Source organism: Miniopterus natalensis, chromosome 1, assembly GCF_054644295.1.
Source record: "Miniopterus natalensis isolate mMinNat1 chromosome 1, mMinNat1.hap1, whole genome shotgun sequence".
Taxonomy (NCBI): Eukaryota; Metazoa; Chordata; class Mammalia; order Chiroptera; family Miniopteridae; genus Miniopterus; species Miniopterus natalensis.
Window position 1 is genome coordinate 23,366,546 of NC_142081.1, and position 19,658 is coordinate 23,386,203.

Consider the following 19,658-nt stretch of genomic DNA (forward strand, 5'->3'; position numbering starts at 1 on the left):
GATGGATATGGCACAGGAAAGAAGTGGGAAGGGAGTCTCCCTTCTGAAGGTCCTTGGCACCCCCAGCTGGACCAGGGGGGCCTTTCTGAAGCATGGCTCTGAATGGCGCCTGTCCTGATTCAGTCTCTTCTCACAACTGACTTGGACATGGGTCATGGGTTTTGGCTTTCAGAGCCCCTAAGCAAGTGTGCGTTGTCTCCCACTCCTGTTGTTGTCTACCCTGACTTTGCTGGTGAAGTTGTGAATGAGGTTAAGAGAAGAGACACAAATGGAGCCTGACACTCGTAGACAAGATTTGTGGGCTGTGAGTCATGGATTCCTTGTGGTCTGGGTAGTCTTAATGGCACTTGTGAGCTGTGTGACCTTGGGCAAGATGCTTTACCTCTCTGGGCCACTCCTGCAGCAAGCTGATCATAGCACAGCCATTGTGCACTAACTTTGAATGATTATAGGTTGGATGGGACTGAGGGTGAAAGCAGACAGGAAGAATCTTGTTTGGGGCCATTCCTTGCCTCTGTAGTCCCCTATTTCATCATTTAGCTGCATGTGGAAAAATGGCTTCTGAACTTCTATATTGACACCCTCATGCCCTAATGCTGTGACCTTTCATTTCACTCCACACCTTTCCTCTGCAACCCCAGGGAGAGGTGACAGTGAGGTGGGGTTCTGTGCTGGATGCTTGGATTGTGAGGAGAAAGATGACCTTTTGCTTAAGCAAGGCCCACATAACCTTTGTCCAAGGCCCACACAACCTTTGTAAAGCAGATTGGGTCAAGATGAAAAATTGACCAAACCCCTTGCTGAAGAAGACACCGTGGGAGGTTCCCTATGCTGTATGTATGCGTATGAGTTGTTCCCATTTCTGGAAAGCAGTATGGCCATGCTGCGTTCATTTTATAACATGGGCCCAGAAATTCCATTTAGTGATAAAAACTAGCTACGATGTGCTAAGACTAACATCTCAGCGGCCCTTGGAAGAGATGTCATGTGATCTCCACTTTCTGTTAAGGAAGATGAAGATCAGAGTCAAGTAACATGCCCAAGGCCACACTGTCCAACAGGGGGCTGGGCTTTGTCTGATGCCAGCATGGGCGCTTGCATCCTGAGAATGAGCTGGATACAGACAAAGATTCATTTACAGGTCATCCCAATGTTATTTAGAAGAGGATTCCAGTGACTATAAAAGACTCAAAACAAGATGTGTTTTGGTCTTCTCCACCCCCTTCCTCAGCCAGCATAGAAGCCGAGGCCGTGAGAACATGCAGGCTCTCTTTACAAATTACCGTCTAAATGCCTCCAGCAGGAGGCTGCTTGCACTTTGCTTCTCTGCAAGGCACTTATTATCTTCTCTGTGCCATGCCCAAGCTGGACACTGGAGGTTCACGGCTTGTTCGGATGGAGCCCAGTTCTTAAAGACCCTATGGTCTGATGGGAGAGATTGAAATATAAAGAAATCTGTTAAATGTGATGCGGTCAGTGCTGTGGCGGTGCTAGGGGAGCATGGTGGATGGGCATTAGCCCTCGCTGAAGATTCACAGGCTGCATGGAGGCCACACACCTGAGCGGAGTCCTAAGGGATGGAGGGGCGCAAAGGCACAAAGACATGAGGTGACTCCCCCTCATATCCAGCAGCACACTGTCTCTTTTTTGAAAGTGACTATTGGGATACCTCATGCTAGGTTCCTATTTCTGATTTTGTGATACAACCATATATGGTGTTATGTAGCCATTAAAATTAGATTGTTCAGGTAAGGAGCCTGGCTGGTGTGGCTCAGTGGTTGAGCATCGACCTAGGATCCAGGAGATTGCAATTTGAATCCCGGTCAGGGCACCTGCCCAGGTTTCGGGCTGCATCCCCAGCAGGGTGTGTGCAGGAGGAAGCCTATCAATGACTCTCTCATCATTGATGTTTCTATCTCTCTCTCCCTCTCCCTTCCTCTCTCTGAAATCAATAAAATATATTTCTTTAAAAAAAAAGAGTAAGTAAGGAAATAGGGAAATGTTCATAAGTTAAACGGCAGGATATAAAAACTTCAAAAACAATTTTGTCCTAATTATATACTTCCTTTTCTATACTTCATATATTTCCTTTTCTTTCCATCTTTACAAAAAAAAAAGACACTTGATAGGCATAAGGAAAAAGGTAGAAAGCCATTAGTTGTTATCTTTATGGAAAGGTATGGGTGATCTAAAAATGTTTTTTGCTTTTGGAATTTTTAAGACTTTTCTTTTTAGAATGAATATATGTTACTGTTACATTTAGCGAAACAATGGTGAATACAGTAGTTCCAGGATACTTTCCAGTGATACCAGTTTCCTCTGCAGATGCTCCAGAAGCCCAGCCACTTGGAGGCTGCCCCTGCCCTGAGCAATATAGTGACTTCAGAAGCCCTGCTCTTAGAAGGTAGAATTGGGGCTGGGCCGGGTCCAGCTCCCAGTCCTAATGGACTCTCCCCCTTTCCTCATCTCTTCCTCTCAAGTGCTGGAATGGTGAGTCGCCTGCAGAATGCGAGCAGAAACTAGTGAGAGAGGGAGTACCGAGGAGGCCTCCTAGAGGGCAACACAGGCTCACGCTCCTCCGAGCGGGGCGGGGCCTCCGTCCCCCGCACCCTGTTTACTTGACTATGGCATGTGCTACCTTAAGACTGGAGCTGACATGCTAATCTCTGAGCGCTCTGGTCCCCACCCAATCTAGTCCGACTAGCTCCAGTTGAAGAACGTGTTCTGGCACAGAGGAGTGGGGTGGTGGTGAAGGGTGGGCCTGCGCTGCTTTGCCCTGCTCCCCCTGGAACACAGGTCGGATCATGTTACACCCAATGTCTGTAGGAAAAGACACGCATTCTCTAGCATGGCCTTGAGGGCCCCGTCACGATCAGTGCCCAGCCTACCTTCCCAGACTCCTACCACAGTTCCCTGGCCCCTGCCCTTCCCCTCGGGCAAGGCTGCACACTTCCCTGTTTCCCGTAAGACCTGATCCTCCAGGAACAGAGGCCTCCTGCTGGAGAGAGCTGATCTTTAAGAGCAGACGCTCTGCTACCTACCCAGGAGTCTAAACTGTCTGTAACCTAATTAAGTGGTTGAATTAGGGTTGGAGGAGGCAAGGGAGAATTAGGCAAGAGAAAGAGGGAAAGAGGAGAAAGGAAGAGAAACTTGGATTCTGCCCCCTAGAAGGTCACAGCCTCCCTGGTGAGACCTCCTATGCTGGGATGCACTGAAGCAGTTGACCTAGCACAGAGGGACTGCTGCAAAGAAAGGCGGTCCTGGGCCATGGTTAGTGAAGGGTGCCCAGTGAAGAAGCACGGACTGTCATCTGGTTTTGTGCTTTACCCAACCTGAAAAGAAAAGAACGATGCCTCTGATAAATACCTGCGGAGGGCTTCCTCTGGCCTGGGCTGCAGTGTGACTGGCAACTTCCTGTTCATTCAGGGCCAGGCAGGTCAGTGAGTGATGCATTCTTACGACAATAGGATGTGGTGGGGGACTGCGGTGAATGGAGAGGCACGCTCCATCCAGAGGCATCTGCTTAAAAAAGAATGCATTAAAAAAATGCGTAAACCATTCACCCTGTGTTTTAAAACCCCTGAGTACTGAAAATTACTGCCTTTTTGGAGTTAACCATCTAGTGGGGAGAATCAGGTAAGGCAACAGACAATTAAGGCACCAGAGACTGTCTATATCTATGTACCTCTTACCTATATCTCTGATCTGCAGGTCACTCGTCATTCCAGCACCATCTGTATCTAAATGATTGATAGATGATAGATAGATATAGATAGATGATAGATAGATAGATAGATAGATAGATAGATAGATAGATAGATAGATAGATAGAGACAGACAGACAGACAGACAGACAGACAGACAGACAGATAATAGATAGATAGATAGATAGATAGATAGATAGATAGATAGATAGATAGATAGATAGATAGATAGATAGATAGATAGATAGAGACAGATAATAGATAGATAGATAGATAGATAGATAGATAGATAGATAGATAGATAGATAGATAGATAGATAGATGATAGATAGATAGATAGATAGATAGATAGATAGATAGATAGATAGATAGATAGATAGATAGATAGACAGATCAACTAAGACAGAAGTAGTCACTGGGTGGTAATGGTTATGGGGATTCCAAGTGTTGCAAGCAGCCCACGCAAAGGGGATCTTTATCCTTGGACAGATTGCTTATCTTGCGTTCCTCGCTTCACAGAGTGCTTTGTTCTTGAAGTCTTTTCTTTATCATAAATATTAGGGTTAGATAATAACTGGGAGAGAAAAAGAAAATATATTAGCCCAGGTGGGAGGTGGAGAGGGTTCTTCCAGCTGGGCTCCACCAGTGCCATTTAGTCTACCTTGGGGTAAGAAAATGTCTCTCAGGAGAATTTCTATGGGGCATCAGAAAAAGATACTGGGCAATGGAAAATAGCATGTGGGGTGAGGGTGTAGGAGTCAGGTTCTGGCTATGGGGATCTCTTTCTTGACCCCATCTCTGAGCAAATGATATTAATGATGGAGCATAGCAGCCCCTCCCTCCTTTCTTTTGCAGCTCACATGATGAGGTTTGTCCCAGCAGACCCCTGGGGGCCTGCGAGGTTGAAACAATTTTTCCAATGGTGTTAACCAGTTGTTTGCTTTTTCAGCCTCTTTTTTTTTTTTTTTACATTTATTTATTTATCTTCATTGATTTCAGAGAGAGGAAAGGAGAGGGAGAGAGAGAGAGAGAAACATCAACGATGAGAGAGTCATTGATCGGCTGCCTCCTGCAAGCCCCCAACTGGAGATCGAGCCCACAACCCAGGCCTGTGCCCTGACCGGGAATCGAACCCCGATCACCTGGATCCTAGGTCGACGCTCAACTGCTGAGCCATGCCCAGCCGGGCTGCTTTTTCAGTCTTGATGTCTGCACCCGGGGTACAAAAAAGCTACAGTGGGTAAAACTCCTGGGACCTCAGCACACGTCATGGCAGTGACACCAAACTGGACAGCACGCCTTGTACTCATTGGCACCATGCACTCGCAGTGACGGACGCCAGCCTCACTTAGGAACGTACTGACAAAACAGAAAACATTACTAATTAAATTATGTCTTAACTCGTGAGTACATCTTTTTACCGTTCTGTGTGATGAGATGTGAAGTTTGCATAAGGTGCTTTTGCTGCCTGTGTGAGTGTAAGGGTTGTCTCGAATCAAAGCACATTTATGATTGAGTTGCTGGATGAAGTAGCTGTCTTTATTTTTCATAGATCACCATTTTTAGTCGAAAGAATGATTCTCAAAACAGGCTATGGCTGCCCAGCCGGCGTGGCTCAGAGGTTGAGCATTGATCTAGGATCCAGGAGATTGCGGTTCAATTCCTGTCAGGGCACATGCCTGGGCTGGGGGCTCGACCCCCAGTGGGGGGAGTGCAGGAGGCGGCTGATCAATGACTCTCTCCCTCTTTCTCTCCGTTCCTCTCTCTCAAATCAATAAAGATTTTATTTAAAAAAACAAACAAAAAACAGGCTATGGTTATTCAGGCTTGCCTATTTGGCTGATATTTTCTCGAAAATGAATCAAGTAAGACTGTTACTTCAAGGAAAACAACTGATAGTGTTTGTTCCCAATGATGAAATTTCAGCTTTCAAGTGAAAATTAGGACTTTGGAAAATTTGAGTCTGTCATAAGCTTGACAGCTTCCCAACAATTTTCTGATGAGAATGATAGTGATATTAATGAATATGTTTTTTTGATGTCATATAATAAGGTGTGTCAACATTTGGAAATTCTGCATAAATTAGTGAGCCAGTATTTTCCATATGACAATGAATGAAGTTACAGAATCATGCATTCAAAAATCCATTCCAAGTCCAAGATAGATCAACGAATTTTAATATAGCATAGTACAAAATGTCCACGACTATGATTTCATAGTCCACATTCCAACTAGCCTTTAATAAACTGTATAACTTGTTGAGTTTTGGAATAATATGAAAGAATACCCACAAGTATCTGAAAAGACTATTAGATACTCCCTTTTCCAACTCCGTATCTGTGTGAGGCCAGATTTTCTTTCTTTCTTTCTTTTTTTTTTTCTCCTGCAAAAATCTTTATTGTTTCCATTTGGTCCAATGCATGGGAGAGGGCTCCAGGTAGTTAAAAGAATGGCTAGTGGCTCTAGCTGGTTTGGCTCAGTGGTTAGAGCGTCAGCCTGCGGACTGAAGAGTCTTGGGCTTGATTCCGGTCAAGGGCACATACCTTGGTTTCAGGCACTATCCCCAGCCCGGGTCGGGGTGTGTGCAGGAGGCAACCAATTGATGTTTCTCCCTCTCTGAAAAAGCAATGGGAAAAAATATCCTCAGGTGAGGATTTAAAAAAAGAAAAAAAAAGAATGGCTAGTGGTCTCAGGGCGAGGCTCAGGCAGAAGCCAGGCACCCGGGGATGCAGAAGGGCCCCTCAAAGATCTCTGGGCCCCAAAGGCTCCTAGTCGTGCTTGAGGGGGAGCCTTTCAAAGAGATACTCGCCCAGCCCGGCCTGGGGGCCGCCAGCTGTGGAGGTGAGGCAGGTGTCGCCCGTCTTCTTGATGAGTTTCACCTCCAGGAAGTGACTCTGCAGAAAGTCACGGAGATGAGGGTCTGTGCGGGCAAGCAGATCCAGAGGGGCCTGGCTCGGGATCCTCTCCAAGGCCACGCGGCTTCCATGGCGCCCTGAGTTTTGCCCCACTCACCTTGGAAAGGCTTCAGCACGGCCTGGAAGAGAACGTGACCATGGCACTGGTTTTTCATCTTTAAGAGAAGCTCAGCGCCCTTGGGCTTCTCTTTGGCCAACTGGAAAAGAAGTGGCCCAAGCCCTCCAGAGCCACATCATCATGCTGGAAATAGAAGCCCAGAGAGAGGTAGGTGTGGGGCCCGCAGAGGCAGGCTGGCCAGGTGGTCGACAAAAGCCTCCACCTCGGTGGAATAATTCTGATGAATCTGGGAGCTCATGGTTGGTCAGCAATCAGGAATTAAGCTCAAAAAACAGTGTCGGCTGGTCTTGGAGGCTGAGGATGGCTGAGGTGGTTCCAAAGGTTGAGACTGGAAAAGAGGTTGGGGGTGGGCGGAGGCTGGAAGAAGGGGCGCCCCTGGGTTTGTTCCATCCAAACACTGTTGAAGCAAGAGACAGATCCGGGGGACTGTAGAGGGCACTGTGAGAGGCCGTGGCCCAGCAGCTTCTTTTATAGCGCGAGGGGCCCCACGAGGCCAGATTTTCCTTATATGTTTCAACCAAAAACAAGATATTGAAACAGATTGAGTGCAGAAACAGATATGAGAATTTGGCTGTCTTTTATTAAGCTAGACATTAAAGGGATGTGCAAAAAAGTAAAATAATGACACTTTTTTCATATATATTTTTTGTTTTGGAACATACGGTTATTTTTCATTAAAATATGTTTGTTAAACATGTAATGGGTTTATTACTGTTATTTTTAAATGAGTCAATTTTTTTAATTTCTGGGTTTTATTTTTGAATACAATGGATAAGTATGATAGATATAATATGTATGCAAACATACGGAGGCACTCTGGAGTCAATATTTTTTAAAGTACTAGAGGATTTGAATCACCACCAGATGGAGATGATGAGAATAAAGAGCTGGTTATGGAGTGTGTGTGTGTGTGTCTGTGTGTGTGTGTGTGTGAGAGAGAGAGAGAGAGAGAGAGAGAGAGAGAGAGAGAGAGAGAGAGAGGGAGAGAGAGAGGGAGAGAGAGACACACACAGAGAGAGACACAGACACAGAGACACAGAGACAGAGAGAGACAGAGACAGAGAGAGGGAATAAAAGTAGAATTTGCAGCAGTGAGTTTCATGGTATGAGATTTCCTAATAAAAATGATTTGTAGCTCCATAGGAAAAAATGACCAGCCCAGGGCTTAATCAGTTGGGTTTTCACAATCCAAATTAAATAGGCAGATTTATGCCGAATAATATGTTGGACTTTCCCCCCCTTCCTCTAACAAAAGCTAACCACATTCCTTGGAGAAGCTCCTTGCAACCTTGGCAACTAAGCAGATTAAACTGAAAGAGCTCAGTCTTTTCCATTTTGTGTTGCTAATAAGATAACATTAATCTCTGGGGTTTAAAAGTGAAATTTAGGCAGATTTATTCCAGTAAGGAGTGCATTGTAGAAACCTCACAGCCAGCAGCTTATTCCCATAGGTCCTTGGCAGCCCTGTGTGGGGACAGAGGTAGTTGGGGTGGTGTTATTGGGGTGGAGTTGTTGGGGGGTGGAGGGAAGGTTACCTTTGAGAGAGTTCACTGGCCACTGGAAGACAAAATAGTATAAATGTCTGGGCTTTGTGTGAGGAACTATAAATGGGCGTTGGGAAAACTTGAAGCCAAACTTATTTTTCCTTCAAGGGCAGTCTGAAATAGCCGACAAAGGAGAGAAATCTTTTCCAGGAGTGAAGTTTTTATTGGCAATGCTTTCTTTAAGGGTCAGCAAGAAAAGGAGCCAGAGCCTAAAAAGGTGTGTGTGTGCGAGGGGAGACCGGCTCTCTGAACGGATTTAGGAGGTGCTAGGGAAGTGGGTGTAATGAGGCTGAGGGTGTGCATGTGTCCTCCTCGGATATGTATTCATTCAGCCGCTCATTCATAAACATTGTTGGGAACCTGCTATCTGTGTGCTAGGCACTGTGCCGGGCGCTGGGCCAACAGCTGGGACCGGAATAGGCCTGCTTCCTACCCTCCGTGGGACTTGTTTGAAAAAAGCGAAGTCAATACTGAAGATATCGAGACATCTTCACGCCACCCCTCACCACAGACTTTTTTTAAATGTTTCAAAGTCCTTTTTCTCTAGTAAAACTATCGGTGCCCTTGGCCAAGTTGAATGGCAAATGTTCCACATGAAGTGGACGGTGGGAATGACACTGGCAGAGGCTCGGGAAGAGCGGTGGGCCGCCCACCCTCTCCCTTCTCCTTCCTCCCTGCTCATTCCCAGGGGAGGGGAAAAGTGACAGGGGCCGAGCTGAGCAAGACCTGCTCGGTCCCCAACCTGGTGGAGCACATACCAAGTATGTAAACAAAAACAAAGACATATTTACAGACAGGGGCAGGGGAACCAACTTTAGATAAAGACACTCAGGGAAGAGCTCTCCGGGGAAATGAATTTAAGCCAGGATTTGTCAGCCTCGGCACTATTGACATGTTGGGCCAGACAATCCTTTGTTGTGGTGACTGTCTGCACACTGCAGGATGTTTAGCAGCATCCCTGGCCTCTGCCCACTAGTTGCCAGTAGCACCCTCCACCCCCACTGGGATAACCAAAAATGTCTCCAGATATTGTCAGATGTCCCTCGGGGCCAAAATTGCTCCCTATTGAGAACCACGGATTTAAGCTGAGACCCGTAAGATGAGGAGCCCATCAAGAGGGAACAGAATTGCACTGGGAGGCTTTTAGGCCGTAGTAAGGAGTTTGTATATTTTAGGTAGAAAGAAATGAATGTTTTTGATCATGGGTGACATAATTTACTTTGAATTTTGAAGAGATTATTCAGGCGTGAAGTGGAAAATGGATTGACAGGGAGAGAAAGTCACAGCTGTCAAAGGAGGCAGTTGTCTGCCCGACACCCAGGAAATGATGGTAGCCTGGATTGGGGTGTAGAGGTGGAAATAAATGTTCACTTATTTTTTTTTTTTTAAATATGTCTTTATTGATTTCAGAGAAAGGAAGGAAGAGGGAGAGAGAAACATCAATGATGAGTCATTGATCGGCTGCCTCCTGCACGCCCCCAACTGGAGATCGAGCCCACAACCCAGGCATGTGCCCTGACCAGGAATTGAACCTCGATCTCCTAGATCCTAGGTCAATGGTCAACTGCTGAGCCACGCCGGCTGGGCTGTTCACCATTTTTTGAAATAGAACACCCAGGTCTTGCTGGTGGATTTGATGTGGAGATTCCATCCCTAAGCATATCTGATGGCGCTCCCTTTGCTCCCTGGTCTAGGGGTAGCATTTGCTGGGAGAAGGGTGACATGGGTAAGCTTTAAGCCTGACCACATAGCTGCCTGCTAGCGTAGCTCTCATAGAATATGTTGTTGGGGCTAACATTTGTTTGGGATGATGTATAGAAGTGAGTGCAGTAGGTTCTGTCCCCTGGGATTCTGGCTGATAGTGTCTCTTAGGCCCCAATTTCTACTCGTAAACCTGGAAAGGCAGAAAAAGCAAAGCTGATTAATGAGTGAAGGCTAATTGAGGCTGGATGCTGAAGTCTTACTTTCAAAGCCACTGATGATGCAAAATCCACTAAGCATCCTCGACTCAGAAATCTTGTGTTCCTTGACTGGGAAAAATGGAAGCACAGGGACCTGGAAACTCAGATGGGAGTAAGCAAAACTGTTGGTTTGGATGGAACCTGACCTTGGGCCTCTTTACTGGGGTTGGAGAGTGATCAGCAGGCATTAGGGAACAGGGGACTGAGGCTGTTTGGTGAAGACCATTATGTGTTACCCTGCGAGTGGGAGAACAACCGGGACAAACTAACAAAATATTAGGGGCTCAAGGAAGCCCTGTTTGTTACTGTGTTTTTAATTGCATAGAACATGGTTGCCAGGATTTTAAATTGTAGTGCTCTAGGCATGTAATTAAGCGAGAGGGCTTAGTTGGTACCAAGTGGGATACCAAATTGTTGATGCAGCTTATGAGAGTGATCTGATATTAAAATTCAGGGATTGAGTGTGTGTGTCCCTAGCTTATTTGTGTATTTTTCTTCTGTGCCTCAAAGCTCAACGTGAAAATCACCAGCTGCCTCATCCCAGCTTAATGTGGGCTTTATTTATTTATTTATTTTCTGTCTATGTGGAAATCCCTGCCTAGGCCTCTGTCTGGTCTGCAGCAATAATGTTCAGCTGAAGGGGTTTATGGGCCTAAAACAAAGATGGATCATTCAGCGCAATCATGAGCCATCCCAGTCATTGAAAATTCTCCATGCAATATCTTCTTCTTAAACTCACAGAATTTTAGAGCTGAATGTGAACTTTACAATTACCTCCCCATTTTATATACGAGAAATCTGAGGGCCAGAGTCATGACTGACTTGCTCAAGGTCGCTCAGCTGATGGGTGGTATCAGGAAGTGATGAGGACTGGAACCTGGGCACAGGGTCCTCATCAGGTATAATCCTGAGGCCTCTACATAGCTATGGAGCAGTCTCTTCTGCGCCCACCCCGCCTTCAATGTGAACTCCCACCCTCTTTGGAATGCGTGCTATTTTCCCAGTGTTTTCACCAGAAGGATGCAGACTCTGCTGCAGAGGTTTCATGGAGAGAAAAGGGGAATGTCATAGCCCAGGTAACCGAAGTGCTTTATGAAATGGTAGAAGACAGTTCACTTTTCAAGTCACAAGGGAACCATTTCACCTTGGCAGAGGCAGCTCACTTAGTGGACCATAATGGCCTGGGAGAGTGCCTGCCCCTCCCCAAAGCGAGCAATTTCCTCTGCGCTGCCAGCGCAGGCCCATTACATCATGAAGACACTGCGTGTTTACCTGGCAATTATCTGGAATGGGAGCCAGCCCTTTCAAGAGGTTCTCTTTGATCCTTCCTGGCAATATCCTTAGAGGTGGAGAGATGGGGGTGGAAGCCCATGAAGGTCCTCAGAGGTTCCTGAGAGTGACCAGAAGTCAAGACCAGATCTCCAGGCCTCTGGGCCCACCCTTCCTGCGCTCTGCCCACTTGGACCTCACTGCTACTACAGCAGATAGAGGATTTTAGAGAGTCCCAGCTTCCCCTTACCAAGGCCAGTGAAGGAGTGTCTCATGTGCTGCTTAGCAGAGGTAGATAAAGGGAAAATAGCTGTGGGTCTTTGGGATCAAAGCATCTGTGCTTGTTTAAGGGGACCACGTCCTCGATGTCTTGGATGCCCTGATTCCAAGTATTTTGTCCTATGTTCTTTATAAATGTATGCACTGACTGAAATTTGTATTCTGATGTTTTATTCTGAAGATAGAGACATCACACTTATTTAGAAATGGAATTCTTCACCCCCTTCCTGGTATCTGACATTGAACCACACAAAACCCCCTCTGGGAAGAACAGAATTAACCCCCCAGTCACACCAGCCAGTCATCTAGGGAACCTGTGAGGGAGCCCAGCAAGGTGGGGGTATGTGTGAGCATAGGTTTGAGAATCAGTTCTGGGTTCAAATGCCCGTTTCCAGCACCATATTGATATTATTTCCTTTTTCTTTTTTCTTTTTATTGATTTCAGAGAGAGAAAGGGAGAGAGAGAGATAGAAACATCAATGAGGAGAGATGGTCATTGATCAGCTGCCTCCTGCACGCCCCCACTGGGGATCAAGCCTTAAACCCAGGCATGTGCCCTGACCAGGAATCAAACCACGATCTCCTGAACCATAGATCAGTGCTCAACCACTGAGCCACTCCAGCTGGGCATGATATTATTTTCTAACTTCATCTCCTGCTCCTCCCTGCATGCCTCTGCTTCAGAGCACTGGCCCCCAACTTGTCTCTGTAATACTTGGTGCCTGCCTCAGGGCCTTTGCACTTGTGTTTCCCTTTCTCTGGAATGCTCTTCCCCCACATGCCTGCACTCCTGCCGCCTTCAAGCCTTCCACGGCCACTCTTTAACATTGTAGTCCCCTACACCCTCACACCATCTCCTTCTTGCTCTGTTTCTCCATCGCATTTACTACCCTCCAGCATATCCTACAAGTCTCATATAGATATATAAGATATTTTTTTGTTGTTGATTTCAGAGAGAGGAAGAGAGGGAGAGAGAGATAGAAACATCAATGATGAGAGAGAGACATTGATTGGCTGCCTCCTGCACACCCCTGACTGGGGATCAAGCCCGGGCATGTGCCCTGACAGGAATTGAACCTTGATCTGCTGGGTTCTAGGCCAACGCTCAACCGTTGAGAGATGCCCGGCCGGGATCACTTATATTTTTTGGTGACTGTCCATCTTCTCCAAATACAATGTAAAGGGCACGAGGGCAGGGACTTTTGTGGGCTCTGCTCACTGCTGTATCCCCACGTCCAGAAGAGTGTCTGGCTCTTGGCGTGAGTTTAAGGAATCCGAATGGATACATGGATTTGAGCAGGTAACTTACCTTTCCGAGCCTATGCCCTCCCTCTCTTAAAAAGGAAGGTGTGAGAATTAAACCAGACAACTGCTGGAGATAAGAATGAAGGCCTACACAGATCAAGTGCTTATTCAGGGCCAGCTTTCAAATGTTCTCCAGGGCTTTACTTGGATTATTTTATTTAATCCTCTCCTAAATACCTCCTACAAGGTATTCTTTTTATCTTCATTTTACAGAAGAAGAACCTGAGGCTCAGAGAAGTTGAATCACCTACCCAGGGTCACACAAAATTCAAGTCCATATTTGTTTGAGCCCAAAGCCGGCATAAGACAGGCCAGGAAGCCGGGAGAAATGGAGTAGGGAAACAGAACAGATAGCTGAACAAACTGGCAGAGCTATTTGCAGCAGATGCAGAAGGTTACCTCCCTAGAGGTAACATCTAGGCCTCAGTTGTATTTCAGCTCCAGGCCCAGAAAAGCAGTAAGACCAGATGGGTGACACCAGGACCAGCTGCAATGACTAGTGATCCCTGCCCTGACACTGACCAGTCAGTGAAGACGGTGGCCCTAGAGGAGCACACCTGGAAAACTGATGACTCTTCTGCTGAAAATCCTCCCGAGACCTCCCCTAAGATTCCTGCCTGCAAGAGAGAAATAAAAGCCTCAAGACAAAGGACCCAGGGTACGCAAGCTCTCCTTCTGGGGAGCAGCTGGTGCCATTCCCTTCCCCCACTTCTTCCCCCACAGGCATGTATCATCTAAACTCTAAGGGACCCCACGAGACTTGGAACCGGGGGAGCAGTGGGCAGCAGCAGCTTGCCCCAGGCTCACCCCTTGAACCTGTCTCCATGGCCCTCTTTTCTCTGACTTCCCAATGAGCTCAGGCAGCCCAGCCTAGGCTTTCCTGTTTCTTCTCCTATGCTACGCCCTTCCTTGTTTCACTGTCCCCAGCTTTAATAAACGTACCCCCAAAGTCACCTGGACTCGTGTGCTGAAATTTTTCCTATGCTAAGTCAAGTACTCACCCACTACCGGCCGGCCTAGGCAGACCCACTCTGGGACAGTTTTCAAATGTTCTAAGGGCTTTACGTGGATTATTACTTAATCCTCTCTGAAATCCTAAGAGGTACTTTTTTTATCTTCATTTTACAGAAGAACCTGAGGCTTAGAGAAGTTGACTCACTTACCCAGGGTCACACAAAATTCAGGTCCATATTTGCTTGAGCCCAGAGCTGGCATTTAACCCCGACACCACAGTGCACAGGGCCCATAGCCACAGCTCTACCAAGTCACACAGCACATGACCCTTGTGTTCTGTCTGCCCCTTCTCTTTTGTGAACATGTCCCTCCCACTGAAACCTGACATTTGGAAGGGCCCCCTGTCCTCAGGCGTCAGTGTGGTGCACATAGCAATGAGATGGTAGGTTTGATCACTGGGAGACCTAAGGCTCTGGCACCTCCTTTGCCAGTAACTTACTGTGTGATCTTGGGCCATCACTTCTCCTCCCTGGGCCCCAGGTTCTCCCGGGGTGATGAGCACTGAGGTCTCTCCCAGCACTGGTGGCCCTCAAGACAGAATGATCTTGGAGAACCTTGCCCCAGGCTGTGGCCCTGACCCCACTCTGCTCAATAACGTAGTCTATCACACTTGGACAACCACAGCAACAGCGACAAACTGACTCATCTTTTCAAACTCGCTTTCTTCTCCATTTCCTGCTTGTAGGGCGGATTAAAAAGTTTGACTAGGATTTTTATGAGGACAGACCCGTGGCTCCTGGAAGAACCCTGAGGGAATTTATGACATGCCAGGGGAGGAAGGAAATCCTTTGTCTCACTGTTGCTGTTTTATCTGGAGTGTTTCCAAAGAACACTGGCCTGTTGACAAGGCATCCCCAGGGCCTTGGGGTGGCCTCTCTCTCTTTTCTCACCCCTGGCCTGTGCCTGTGCTGGCAGCCTGCAGACTGCTTCAGGGCTAGGGGACCAGCATTGCCAGGCATGCTCTGACCCTGCTGGCAGGAGCACCAGTGTCTGGCCTCCCTTTTGGCCTCTCTGGCCCTCTCCTCCCCAGAACCTGGGGCACCCTGTTGAGAGGCCACTGGCATCTCATGCCTTTGGAAACACTTGGTCAAGTAGAAACTTGGAATGATGAGCTGATTGCTTTAGGTCTTAGAGTCAAAGTTGGTGACTGCCTGGGTCAGCGATCCAGACATGGGGTCAGCACCTCTGGGGTGCTGCTCCCCAGCTCCTCCCATTGTGTTGCTTTTTTTTTTTTTTAAATTTGATTTTGAGAGAGGACGAGAGAGAAATATCGATTTATTGTTCTACCCATTCGTGCGTTCATTGATTGTTTCCTGTATGTACCCTGACCAGGGATCAAACCCCCAACCCTGGCGTATCAGGGTGACACTCTAACCGGCTGAGCTTCCTTGGCGTGCTGTATCTACCTCACCGCCTCTCTCAGGTCAACCTGTGAGCATCCCTGGCCTCTGGGCGCCCTCTGACACCTCCTCCCTTTCCGCTTCCTTAGTTTCCCCTCCTCACTCCCGCCCCACGGTACCGTCCGTGAGAGCCAGCTCTCAGTCCCAGTTCCTCTGTGGCCTTTGGCTCCAGTCCCCTTTCTGCGTTCTTTCCCTTCCCTCTTTCAGGCATCTGCCCCCTCATGTGCCTCTCTACCCATCCCATCACCACCAGTTCTGAGGAAAGGACTGGGTACCAGTCCTGTGTATCTCTGGTGGCCTCGTGGCATGATGTTTGGGAAATGCCTGCGCTCTGAAGTATAAGAGCTTGGGTTGGAATCTGGGCTCTGGGCCTTACGCGCAGCTTCGGGCATGTTACCAAATGTGTATGCTCCAGTTTCCTCAGCCTGTCAGTCGGGGCTAACAATAGCATGGACCTCGTGGAACTGTGAGGATTAAGTGAGTAATGCATGGAAACACTTCAGACAGTGCCTGGCACTTGAGACGTTTTATAAAAATTAGGTGTTGTTACCCATGTAAATAGGAATTGATAAAGTGCAGCTAAGCGTTCTTTAGCTGCACGTAGCAGAGGACCCCTTTCAGCCAGGGCAAGCTGACTAAAGGGCCATTATGGGGTGACCAGGCTCCAGGGGTGGCCAGGCCAACATTGGTGATACCCAGGAGAGGCTAAAACAAATTCCCAAGTGACACAGTCAACCTGAGACCTGGGAGCCACTATAGAGGGAGGAGTTGAGGCAGGGAGTGGAAGGTGGGTTCCACACACACAGGGATGACATCGCTCCAGCACTCAGTGGACTCCTGGGTAAACCTCAGGCCAGCGTGGGCAGAACAGGGTGCTGTTGTTGGGGGGATTCAAATGGCCAAGACAGACATGTAGACTTCCTTAGGAGCCTGCTGGGGACTGGTCTGCGGGACCCACTCGCTGCTGTGGAGGGCTGACATGCCAATAAAAACCATCTTAATGGTCACAGCCCCTCCCCTACATTTCCTCCACTCCTCTCTTGTTCAGGCCCTCAACACCCTTCATGGCTTCTCCTTTCGCCTCCCAGGAGAGACCCCTTGGAAAAGGCGTCGCATGTCTTCTGAGTCTTCCCTACGTGGGAGGGAGGGACGGCAGGCCCTGACTTTTATTAAAGAAACACTGCCTCACCCGGCAGGGGGGCAGGTGATGGAGGTCCCCGACCTCCTCCCTCCTGCTCCTTGGCTCAAGGGTGGGCCTGTCTTTCCGGAGGGAGGAGGCACCAACACGCAGGGCCCCCACTCAGAGTGTAGAGGCTCCGTTCATCCTGGAGCACCGCACACACCTGCCCTCTGGTGAGCAGGGCCCCTGCCTCAGACCCCTTCCTCCCTGTGCTTCGCTGTCTTTTGTGAAGGGCAGGGGCAGGAGGGAGGTGACTGCGGGGAGTGGGAGTAAGGGGGCTGACATGCAGGGCTGAGCGGGGTCACTGCTTAGGGCAGGAGGAGAAAAGTGGTAGCAGAAGGACAGCAGGCCGCAAGCTTCTGCCTCCGCTTCCCTCCTGTCACCTCAGAGGGAGCTGTATGACCTCGCAGATGAGTCGGGAGCTGGGCAAGGAGCGATCCAGTACCAACCGATTCAACTCTCCACTGGTTCATTAGGAAGACAGATGACTGAGCCAAAGCTGCCAAGAACCAATTCTTTAGGATTTTTTTTTTTCTAGCACTTTCCACAACATTGCCAAGCTAATGGAGGGATTAGGGGTATCTGATGCTGGGAGTGACAGGAAAGCCAGGTGTCCGCAAGGCAGACAGTGAGTTGTGTGCCTAGCATGGTGGCCAGGCCCAATGTCCTGATATGGATGGACCCTTGTGGTCTCCCTGGGTTCAGAAAGGGACCCTCTCGTGGCTGGTACCTCCAGACTCCCATATAACAGTGTCATGGCTGGGCAGGGCTGCCGCCCCGGTGACTCAGCAGGAAGAGAGTTCCTGGCAGTGCTTACTCTCTCTTGCAGGGATCTTGCCTGAGGAATATGAGGGCAGAGTGCAGTGGTTGGCTCTGTTTGCTTTTTCAACACTCCTCCTCGACTCGTTGATACAATTGTTGTGTTTTTCCATCTTAAGAAAAATGCTGTGCAAAGACATCTTCCAGCCAGGTCCCCTAGCCCCGGGGGTGATTTTCAAAATAGTGCCAGACATTAATCCTTTTATAGCAGGATGTCAAGGAGTTCCAGGGTCCAGGAGAGGAGGCCTTGGGTGGCTCAGGGCAGTGCCATTTACCAGCTGGATGGAAAGCCCTTGAATATATTGGGGGGTGGGGGGTGGAGGATTCGCTTTTTCTTTACTTTATTGTAAAAAAACACCTAACATTAAACGTATCGTCTTAACAATTTTTAAGAACTTAGTTCAGTAGTGTTAAGTATATTTACATTGTTGTGCAACAGATCTCTAAGACTTTTCCAACTTACAAAACTGAAACTCTATACCCACTGGGCACTATTCCCCCTTCTTTCTCCCTTCAGCCCTTGGCAACAACCTTTCTACTTTCTGTTTCTATAATTTTGACTCCTTTAGATACTCTATATGAATGGAAGCATACAATATTTATCCTTTTGTGATTGGCTTAGTATAATGAACTCAAGTTTCAAAACTCTAGTATTTTAGCAACTCATATTTACACACATGTTGGCTGAATGTCAGCCTTGCTTCGCCTCTGCTTCAAGTTTAAGCCCTAGTGCACAGTTCTGGAAACTATTCTTGCCTGATTATTAAATAAATCCCCTTCCTCATCCCCAAATCCCTCCTATTGTGCTTTCCCTGGTGTATTTAGCAGACCCTTGGAGTATAAGAAATCCCTCTACTTTAGCCAATGTTCTGGTCAAGACTTCATTTACCAATACTTTCTAGTTCATTCCCAACTATTTTCTTCAATATACTACTTACTGTCTATATGGAACTTCCTGTTACTTTTCTTTCAAACACACCCTAATAATTCCCATCTTCACGTTTTTGCTCATGCAGTTTCCTTGTGAGTGCCTTTTTCTTTTGTCGACAAAAATTCCCAAATACATGCAGAAAAAGGAGAAACTTTATTCACGTGAGCAGTTTGCAAACTGGGGAAATGCAGCCTCTGGTGTAAACAAAAAGTGTGTTCCATGGAGACAAAGGGGAGGCCACCTTTTATAGAGAAAGTTACCAACCAGGTTTCTGATTGGCCCAATTTTATGTAAATGAGGTTTCAAAATGTGTACAGTTCTGATTGGTCTGAATTGTGCAGTTGTGATTGGTCAGTATTGTATGTTCTAATTGGTCTTTATGGAGCAGTTCTGACTGGTCAGTTTAGATGCAAATGAAGATATAATTGCCCAATTCTGATTGGACAGGGAAGGTGTCAGTCCATTGGTCAAATGACAAAATCAGAAACTCCCTTATAATGGTTGACCCAGATGGCAGGAGCACACTACAGGAGGTTGAAAGTTCAGTCTATGGCTTTTCCTGAGATGCAGAGTGTGTGAGCAATGGCCACTAGACTCTGGTTAGGAATTTGGGCCCAGTTAGCCCTGAGAAGGTCGTTGTGACAGATTTCTTCTCTTTTCTCATTGAGTCCAACTCACACTCATCTGCTAAGTCTTGCTCAAATGGCACCTTCTCCATCAAAGTCTCCAACTCTTCTGCTGTTCAGAAATGATCTCTCTTTCCTCTGATGCTTTAGAACCCTTTTTTCTAAAACTTTGGTAGGGTGCTTTATAATTCTGTCATCATCATCATCACCATTTGGTACCATATTGAGAATCTACTCTGTGTCATAAAAATATTCTACACTTTACAGTCTCATTTGCTTTTCTATCTTGTAAAATTATTGTTTATATGTGTTCTCTTTCTTTCTAGGTTATGATAATAAAGCAGATGGGATTTGGTATCAAAAAGACATGGGCTTGTCTTTTTGACAAGCTCCTATTCTTTTGACAAGTTCCATTCTTGGCTGAAGCACTCTGGGCAAATAACTTACCCTCCTAACCCTCTGCTTTCTTGCTGGTAAAACATGGATAATAATACCTCATACCGAGTAGTTGCAGTGCATGAAATGAGAGTAATAGCATTTACTGAATGCTCATTATGTGCTGAGCAGTGCTCCAAGTACCTCTTCTATATTAT

At 47.2% G+C, this 19,658-nt stretch overlaps 1 pseudogene; it reads right to left on the reverse strand.

Annotated features, from left to right (window-relative positions):
* Positions 1 to 6,472: 6,472 nt before the first annotated feature.
* LOC148094039 (ferritin light chain-like) lies at positions 6,473 to 6,975 on the reverse strand (annotated as a pseudogene).
* Between the last annotated feature and the right edge of the window lie 12,683 nt (positions 6,976 to 19,658).